General features: G+C 42.6%; 2 pseudogenes; both read left to right on the forward strand.

The window, feature by feature from the left end:
- Positions 1-2,074: 2,074 nt before the first annotated feature.
- LOC138983913 (asparagine synthetase [glutamine-hydrolyzing] pseudogene) lies at positions 2,075-3,484 on the forward strand (annotated as a pseudogene).
- Positions 3,485-3,654: 170 nt separating this feature from the next.
- LOC102275995 (asparagine synthetase [glutamine-hydrolyzing] pseudogene) lies at positions 3,655-5,131 on the forward strand (annotated as a pseudogene).
- The last annotated feature ends 4,546 nt before the right edge of the window (positions 5,132-9,677 follow it).

Genomic DNA, 9,677 nt, shown 5'->3' on the forward strand with positions numbered 1-9,677 from the left:
GCCCTCACTCTAAGCATGTAAATGTATCAATCTGCTGGATTTAAATTACAATAGAAATGCTTTTTTCATATCTAGGTTATAAACAGATGGACTTTTTTTTTTCTTAAATGCATATTTTCATTTTTTTACACTGAAATAACTCATCTATTTGGAGTGTATTTTAACGAAAATTAAAGGGAATGTAGGGATTCCCAGGTGGCTCAGTGGTAAAGAATCTACCTGCCAATACAGGAGACACAAGAGACATAGGTTCGATTCCTGGGTCAGGAAGAACCCCTGAAGTAGGAAACGGCAACCCACTCCAGTATTATTACCTGAAAACTTCCATGGACAGAGGAGTCTGGTGGACTACAGTCCATGAGGTTGCAAAGGATCAGACACAACTGAGCAACTGAGCACATACACATATACGTATAAAGGGAATGTAAACCTAAATACATATATTTTTCCAAATGGCTCTCCAGTCATGTTAACACCATTTTCAACTTTTTAAGTTAATCTCTTTCCTTAATGATATAACATGCTACCTTTGTCAAATGCTAAATTTCCATAGGTACTTGGAACTATTTCCACTGGTTTGTCTATCTAGCCAGGCATCAACACCACACTGTTTGAATTATAGGGTCTTTATAGTATTTTTTAATATGGAGTAAAGGCAGCCGCCTCTCATTGCTCTTCCTTTTGAAGAGTTTTAAAGGTGTGTGAGTGTGTGTGTGGGTGCATGCTAAGTTACTTCAGTTCTGTCCGACTCTTTGCAACCCTATGGACAGCAGCTCCGTCAGGCTCCTTTGTCCATGGGATTCTCCAGGCAAGAATAATGGAGTGGGTTACCATGCCCTCCTCCAGGGGATCTTCCCAACCCAGGGATCGAACCTGTGTCTCCTGTGACTCCTGCACGGTAGGCAGATTCTTTACCACTGAGCCACCAGGGAAGCCCCTTTCATAGGTACTCCTAAGGAGGAATGATACAAATAAATTCCTTATTTATTTTTCCATTTGAAGTTTAGGATCCAGTGCCAGGAAAATTTTTGCTAGTATCTTTTTGGGGAATTATGTTAATTTTATATACTAACCTCAGGAGGTTTGACTTACTTATGATGTTAAATGGTTCTATCTAAGAACAAGGAATGTGTTTTTTATTTTTGTTGAACCCTACTTTTGTGATCATTCAAGACTGCTTCAAAACCTTCCCCATATAGGCTTTGTGCATAATCTTTCAAAGCACAGTGACCCCGTTCTGTGTGACTAGGTCAGTTGACTATGACGAATCATATCAGCAACTCATGTCTATGAGGACAGGTGAGGAAGTGGACTGACAGAAAGGGCAACAGAAGAGCAAACATCTCCTATGTCCTGCTTTCCCTGATCTTAGTTCCATGAACCCCCCTGAAGATCTGTGCTTGTGTACATCGCTGGCTATGCTGTTATGCAGCACTCACTCAAACGTTGTCTTTAGTAAGCTTTACTGGACGATGTGGCTGAGCAGAAAGCACAACGGGAAATAGACGAGAGTGAATTTTTGGATCTAGTGTATAACAGAGCTTTGGAGTTGGACCATTTTATACTCCGTTCAGAGACTTCTAAAGAATATCTCTTCTGCCCAATGAGCTGATTCCAGCAAGAATCAAAGGAGGAATACCAAGCATCAGGAAAGTGGTTTCCCAAAGGTGAAAGCAGGACTTCTCTGATACTGTCAGCTGTCTGTCTGTGAGATAGCCAAACTCCAGGTTAACTCCAGGCCTGCCGTAAAACCTAACAGCATAACAAAGTATATAAAATAAGGAAATATAGGAGGAAAGGAAAACCCAGTTTCTTTCCTCAAACCCTTCCAGCTCCTCTTTAGCTCAGAGAACAAAGGGGCTTAATTTTGTAGGACCAAAAGCAATCTTGTGTTAGTGTGTTCAGCCCTCTCTTTGTTGGCACCATTATCTTAGCTGCCATGGGTCCCTTGCATGTCCCACAGGTTGGCAAAATAAAAGGCCTCCTCTTCCATAAGGTTTCCCTTGCTTTGAATCTTTCCTAAGAGCCTTATTCCATCTTATTCCATCTTAAAATGTACCAGAACATTCATAAAATGGGGAACTCTGTACCTGTAAAAAGGAATGAAGAGGACTCCCTGGTGGTCCAGCGGTTAAGAATTTGCCTGACAGTGCAGGGGACATGCGTCCGAGCCCAGCTGGGGAAGATTCCACATGCTGTGGGGCAACAAAGCCCATGCACCACAACTACTCTAGGCTCCCAGCCTGTGCTCCACAAGAGCAGCCGCTGCAGTGAGAAGCCCACACACTACAGTGAAGAGCGGCCCCCGCCCGGCAAAGAGAAAGAGTGCGCACAGCAAGAGACCCAGCACAGCCAAAAATAAATACATACATAAGAATTTTAAGAAAATCTCTATATACAGCAGGGGAATGATTGCCAGGATATATCGTTGAGAGAGAAAAATCCAGGTAAATAAACTGTGTACAAGTTGTTAGCATTTATCTAAGAAAAACAACTGTAGATATAGATAGATGCCTGTGTGCACGCTCAGTCATATCTGACTATTTGCAACCCCATGGACTGTAACCCGCCAGCTCCCCTGTCCATGGGATTTTCCAGGCAAGAATCCTGGAGTGGGTTGCCACTTCTGGAGTGGGTTGCCACTTCCTCCTCCAGGGCATCTTCCCAACCCAGAGATCGAACCCGAGTAGCCTACACTGGCAGGCGGATTCTTTACCACTGAGCCACCTGGGAAGCCAGATATACATACACAGATAACATTTATATGAAAAACAAACAATGCAGACAGTCCGCCACCCTTGCCCCTGCTCGTGCCAGCCTGCGCAGGGCACGCTGGAGGTCCCGTAGGTCCACTGCACCACATGCGGCATTCGGATTCTCTTCGGTTCTGATGACTGCTCCTCTGCTAAGTGTCTGACCAATAGGAAAATTGCACACAAAGGTCCAGATGCATTTCCTCCTTAGAATGTCAATGGCTACACCAGCTGCTGCTTTGGATTTCACTGACTGGTAGTAGTTGAGCAACCGTTTGGAAAGCAGCCAATCTGAGCAATGAAATATCCTTAATTGTAGGTTTGTTACAATGGTGAGATCTTTCACCACAAGGAAATAAAACACCATTTTAAATTTAATCACTGGACCAAAGCAGATAGTGAGATAATCCTTTATCTTTATGGCAAAGGAGGAACTGAGCAGACAATTTGTATGTTAAATGGGTTGTACACATTTATTTTTTTGGATACTACCAATAAGAAAGTGTTGCTAGGCAGAGAGACACCTGTGCAGTCAGATCTTTATGGCCACAACAGAAGATGGATTTGGGGCTGTGTGTTCAGAAGCTAAAGGTCTTGCTAGTTTGAAGCACTCCACAACTCCTTTTTCAAAGTGGAGCCTTTTTTCCCAGCACACAGTTTTGGATTTAAAGCCAAATGGCAAAGTTGCATCCATAGAGATGAACTTCGGCCTGCCCTCTATAACAGTGTAGAGAGACTGTTATCAGATTTTGAAATAGAAATTTCCAAGACAGGTAAGGTGAACTGGAGACAGCAAGTGTGGACAACTATTTCAAGGACTTTCGCAATAAAGGAGAGTGAGAAACAGAACAGAAACATTACAGCATGTATGGATATGCATATACTATGAGTGATCCACAAGATGGGAAAAACTGATGATGCAAGAGACAGGAAACAGTGCTGACAACTGAAACTCAAACAACGTACATCTGCTATGATTCCACTGGAATACAGCAATTAATGCTTGTCTAGGGAAACGAATTTGTTCACGTTATTTTTTTCTGCTTCATATACAGGCGTACTTCTGGATCCTTTGTCAACACTACTAAGAAACATTTGATGACAGACAGAAGGACTGGATGCTTTTAATCAGGAGACTTGGATTCCAGATTCTCTGCTGCTGCCACCCTGCCGCAGCAGCAGCTAAAAGGTACCCAGTAGAGTATGCTCCGGACATCGGCAACTTGCCTGGAAGACAGTCTCAATTTACTGGCTGCTAAAAGGTGGCAAATCATACGGGAGGAAACACCATGAAGTCCTTTTTAACTCTGAGTAAGGCATGCAGATCCTGCACAAAGTACTGTTTTACTTGGAAACTTATGACATTATAGCAGTCTATGCTTCTATAGACATGAACTGAGATAATGAACTTCCAAGCACCTTTGGAAGAGCACAGATGCCACGGTGATCTTCTCTGGAGAAGGCTCAGACAGACTTACACAGGGATACATATGTTTTCAAAAAAAAATTCTGGGAAAGAAAGCCAAGAAACAGAGTAAGAGATGTCTGAAGGAACTCTGTCTGATGTTCTACACACAGATCAAACTACTGCTGCCCACTTGCCTTGAACTGAAGATCCTATTCCTGGATCATTGATTTCCTTCCTATTAGTTGTCTCTACTACCAGAAATGAGAATACCAAAGAACAGGATAGAAAATATTTCCTGAAAGAGATATTTAAGGACTCTAGCCTAATATATAAAGAGATCCCCAAGTGACCAAAATCAGACTTCAGAAATGGGATATCTTCGGTGAAGAATTTCTGGTTTGGGGGCTTCCCTGGTGGTTCAGTGGTTATGAATCTTCATGCCAATATGGGGAACACAGTTTTGATCCCTGCTCCGGGGAGATCCCGCAAGCCTAGGAGCAACTAAGCCCATGTGTTGCACCTGCTGAGCCCATGTGCTGCAGTTACTGAAACCCATGCACCTAGAGCCTCTGCTCTGCAGCCAGAGAAGCGACTATAACGAGAAGTCCAAGCACCACAACGAAGAGTAGCTCCTGCTCGCTGCAACTAGTGAAAGCTTGTGCACAGCAACGAAGACCCAGTACAACTAAAAACATAAATAAATAAAATCTTTATTTTTTTAAAGAGAATTTCTGGTTTAGGTTTTTACAAAAATATACTGAACATCAGGTTGACGATGCAGTGGATGGCTACTGCAGGACAAATGTGTCCCTTCAGTCCTCCTAAGACTAAAGACAGCCATTGCTATTCTCAAATCATTGCATGCCACTACCCAGGCCAGCCTGAGAGGCTGATCAATTCCTGGATGCCAAAGCAGATCAATGCCACTGACCTTTCTGCCTGCACCTCGACCTATTCACAAGTCAGCTGACAAAGCTTAGGTGCTCTCTAAGATGTAGAAAATTCTGATGGGAATACCAGACCACCTGACATGCCTCTTGAGAAACCTGTATGCAGGTCAGGATGCAACAGTTAAAACTGGGCATGGAACAACAGAATGGTTCCAAATAGGAAAAGGAATACATCGAGGCTATATACTGTCACCCTGCTTATTTAACTTCTATGCAGAGTACATCATGAGAAACGCCAGGCTGGAGGAAGCACAAGCTGGAATCAAGATTGCCGGGAGAAATATCAATAACCTCAGATATGCAGATGACACCACCCTTATGGCAGAAAGTGAAGAAGAAATAAGAGCCTCTTGATGAAAGTCAAAGAGGAGAGTGAAAAAGTTGGCTTAAGGTTCAACATTTAGAAAACTAGGATCGTGGCATCTGGTCCCATCACTTCATGGCAAATAGATGGGGAAACAGTAGAAACAGTGGCTGACTATTTTTCTGGGCTCCAAAATCACTGTGGATGGTGGCTGCAGCCATGAAATTAAAAGACGCTTACTCCTTGGAAGGAAAATTATGACCAACCTAGACAGCATATTAGAAAGCAAAGATATTACTTTGTCAACAAAGATCCGTCTAGTCAAGGCTATGGTTTGTCCAGTGGTCATGCATGGATGTGAGAGTTGGACTAAAAAGAAAGCTGAGTGCCGAAGAATTGATGCTTTTGAACTGTGGTGTTGGAGAAGACTCTTGAGAGTCCCTTGGACTGCAAGGAGATCCAACCAGTCCATCCTAAAGGAGATCAGTCCTGGGTGTTCATTGGAGGGACTGATGTTGAAGCTGAAACTCCAACACTTTGGCCACCTGATACAGAAAGCTGACTCATTTGAAAACACCCTGAAGCTGGGAAAGATTGAGGGCGGGAGGAGAAGGGGACGACAGAGGATAAGATGGTTGGATGGCATCACCGACACAATGGACATGGGTTCAGGTAAACTCTGGGAGCTGGTGATGGACAGGAAGGTCTGGCATGCTGCGGTTCAGGGGGTTGCAAAGAGTCGGACACAACTGAGTGACTGAGCTGAACTGAAGCTGCAGACTCTAAGTGTTTCTTCTACTTGTGACGGGTGGTGGGACTGGGGGCAGGGTGAAGGAGTACTAGTGAGGCTCAACCTCCCAGACTTACTTGGACATAAAAACAAATGAAAGTCTGGGACTTCCCTGGTGGTCTAGCAGCTAAGACTTTGGGCTGCCCATGCAGGAGGCCAGGGTTTGATCCAAGGTTGGGGAACTAGATCCCACATGCCACAACTAAGATCAAAGATCCCATGTGCTGCAGTTAAGACCTGGCATAGCCAAGTAAATAAATATTTAAAACATGAAAGTCTCACATCAAAAAAAGAAAAAAGAAAAAATTGAGAAGAAATGGTTACCAGTGGTGTGGAAGAAGAATTAGGATGGAAGAAACAGAGACAGAAGCTAGACACATTTTGCATACTTGACTCTGAAACTATGTAAATATTCTACATAGATCTAAAACAAAATCAAATTTTAGAAATCTCTAAGCATCCAAAATAAAATGGAGCAAGTAAAATCAGTTAGTGTCCTCTTAGCTACTAAATGCAACGCCCTGCTTCCGGGCACATTCAACTTCATTTGCCTTTGACATTGCTGATAGTTGACCCATTATTAAAATTCTCTTCCTTTTTGGCTTCTCTGAGACCAGTCTCTCCTGGTTTACCATTTAAGTCAAGTCTCTGATTTCACATCTCAGTATCCCTTACTAGGCCGTCTTCTTCTACTTGTCCTTTTAATACAGGTAGTTCCCATTCCTCATTTACTCTTTTTAATCTACTGCCCACTCTCAGCAGTGAAACCATACACTCCCCTGGCTTCTATTAGACACATTCACCTCATTATGCGATTATGAGAAAATAAATTTAAGATCAATATGAGTTCAACTGCCATAGGGAAATACTGTCACAGGAGATTCAGTTTCTTGGAGTAAGTTGTTTCACACATCTATTAAATTCCTGTCTGTTCCTCAAAACCCACCTCCCTCAGTTATTACTTCTGTGTGAAGCCTTCTTAAGATTTCTCTGGCCAAAATTATTACTTCCTCTTCACTGTGATAACATAAAATCTCTCTTATAATATTTATATATTTCTGGGTATGTGTTCTGCACTGTCTAGACTATAAACTTTTGAAAGCAGTGAGACTGGGTATATGGTGCTAAGAAAGTAGGGGAGTCAGGGGAAGAAGACTAAAACGAGAAAAGGAGAGAACAGAGTTGAGCCCACAAGGAATTATAGGTAAAGTCAGGTAATTGTCTTTCCCAAGAGTAATATGTGGGATAGTAGAATCTCCAGCAGAGACACCAATTTAAAAGTGAGTTATATACTGAAGATTCATTAAATTCAAGGAATCTAAGACTGAGATTCGCTAATCACTGACCAACTAACAGAAGTATTATTGATAAAAGGAAAAAAAAAAGATTCATGAAATTAAAGGAATCTAAAACTGAGATTGGCTAATTTCTGACCGACAGGTTTTATTGATAAAACAAAGGAGAAAAATCCATACTTCACCAGTTAGCACCAAATTATTGAGCCCAGTAAGGAGAATTCAAAAGAACAATTCTTTTGCAAATCTATTACAGAAGATGGTGGTGATGGTGATGTAGTTTTTTTTTTTTTTTTTAATGTTTTTTTTTTAATTTATTGGACACACAGCATGTGGGATCTTAGTTTCCCAACCAGGGATCGAACTCGTGCTCCCTCCATTGGGAGCTCAGAGTCTTAACCACTGGACCACCAGGGAATCCCCCAGTGATGTAGTTTTTAATCCAAATCCACCCAAAGAGACAAATCAGGGTAACAAAACTCAAGAGCATTAAAAAACACCTGCAACAAAACTAAGTGACAAGCTGCCCACAGACGCCAAAGTAGACGTGGGCAGGCAAAAGCAAGAGAGGCCACAGAGCTACATGGTACCAGCATTTGTGAAGGACGAAGCACGTATGCCCACAGACGCCAAAGTAGACATGGGCAGGCAAAAGCAAGAGAGGCCACAGAGCTGCATGGTACCAGCATTTGTGAAGGAGGAAGCACGTATGCCCACAGACGCCAAAGTAGATGTGGGCAGGCAAAAGCAAGAGAGGTCACAGAGCTGCACGGTACCAGCATTTGTGAAGGAGGAAGCACATATGCCCACAGACGCCAAAGTAGACGTGGGCAGGCAAAAGCAAGAGAGGTCACAGAGCTGCACGGTACCAGCATTTGTGAAGGAGGAAGCACGTATGCCCACAGACACCACAGTAGACGTGGGCAGGCAAAACCAAGAGAAGCCACAGAGCTGCATGGTACCAGCATTTGTGAAGGACGAAGCACGTATGCCCACAGACACCACAGTAGACGTGGGCAGGCAAAACCAAGAGAAGCCACAGAGCTGCATGGTACCAGCATTTGTGAAGGAGGAAGCACGTATGCCCACAGACGCCAAAGTAGACGTGGGCAGGCAAAAGCAAGAGAGGTCACAGAGCTGCATGGCACCAGCATTTGTGAAGGAGGAAGCACGTAGAAGCAAAGGCATCTTATGGCCTGAGAAAAGGGAAACAGCAAAGATCAGCCAGAGGACAGAATAAAGACTCACAATGAGCGAAACTGCAGGGAGTAGAGTCCGAACTGCCCAGAACAGGGACGTGAGGGCAAAAGTCAAAGACTGTCCAGATAAAAAGGGAAGCTGAGAGATCTCAGAAAGGACAAGGCAATACTTTTTGAACACTTTGTAAAAATAATAGAAAAGGGAGCTTTACACATAAAGCTACAAAAGTTATCCTGACTAATCTCTCCCATCTAAGAGTTTGGGCAAGTTATTTTCACATGAAAATTAATAACAAAAGGGGAGGCAATCAAATCTCAGAGTTATTATGAGGAAAAAGATGTTAGGGTGACATCAATAAAAGACAATAAAAGCAAAGCTTAAAACATGTTCACAAAACAATAAAAGCGGTAAAAGCAATTCTTAAAACATGTTCACAAAACAGATGAAAACCACAAATTGATAATTTTAAATAAGCTAAAACAAAGTAACAAAATAATAGAAGATTTGAGAGAACAGGACTAAAGAAAATTAGAGAAACTAAAAATGAGATGATAGAATTCAGGAAATAACAAATGTAACCAAAAATTATATCTTCAGAAATGAAGATTATGTTGCTGCTGCTGCTGCTAAGTCGAGTCAGTCGTGTCCGACACTGTGCGACCCCATAGATGGCAGCCCACCAGGCTCCCGCGTCCCTGGGATTCTCCAGGCAAGAACACTGGAGTGGGTTGCCATTTCCTTCTCCAATGCATGAAAGTGAAAAGTAAAAGTGAAGTCGCTCAGTCATGTCCGACTCTTAGTGATCTCATGGACTGCAGCCTAGCAGACTCCTCTGTCCATGGGATTTTCCAGGCAAGAGTACTGGAGTGGGGTGCCATTGCTTCTCCAAGATTATGTTAGAAATAGTATAAAAACAAGTATTTAAAAAGAAGTCTTATATAAATAGAAGGTGAAATGAAAAAGTTTAGTATCAAAAA

The sequence above is a fragment of the Bos mutus genome, chromosome 12, assembly GCF_027580195.1.
Source record: "Bos mutus isolate GX-2022 chromosome 12, NWIPB_WYAK_1.1, whole genome shotgun sequence".
NCBI classification, from domain to species: domain Eukaryota; kingdom Metazoa; phylum Chordata; class Mammalia; order Artiodactyla; family Bovidae; genus Bos; species Bos mutus.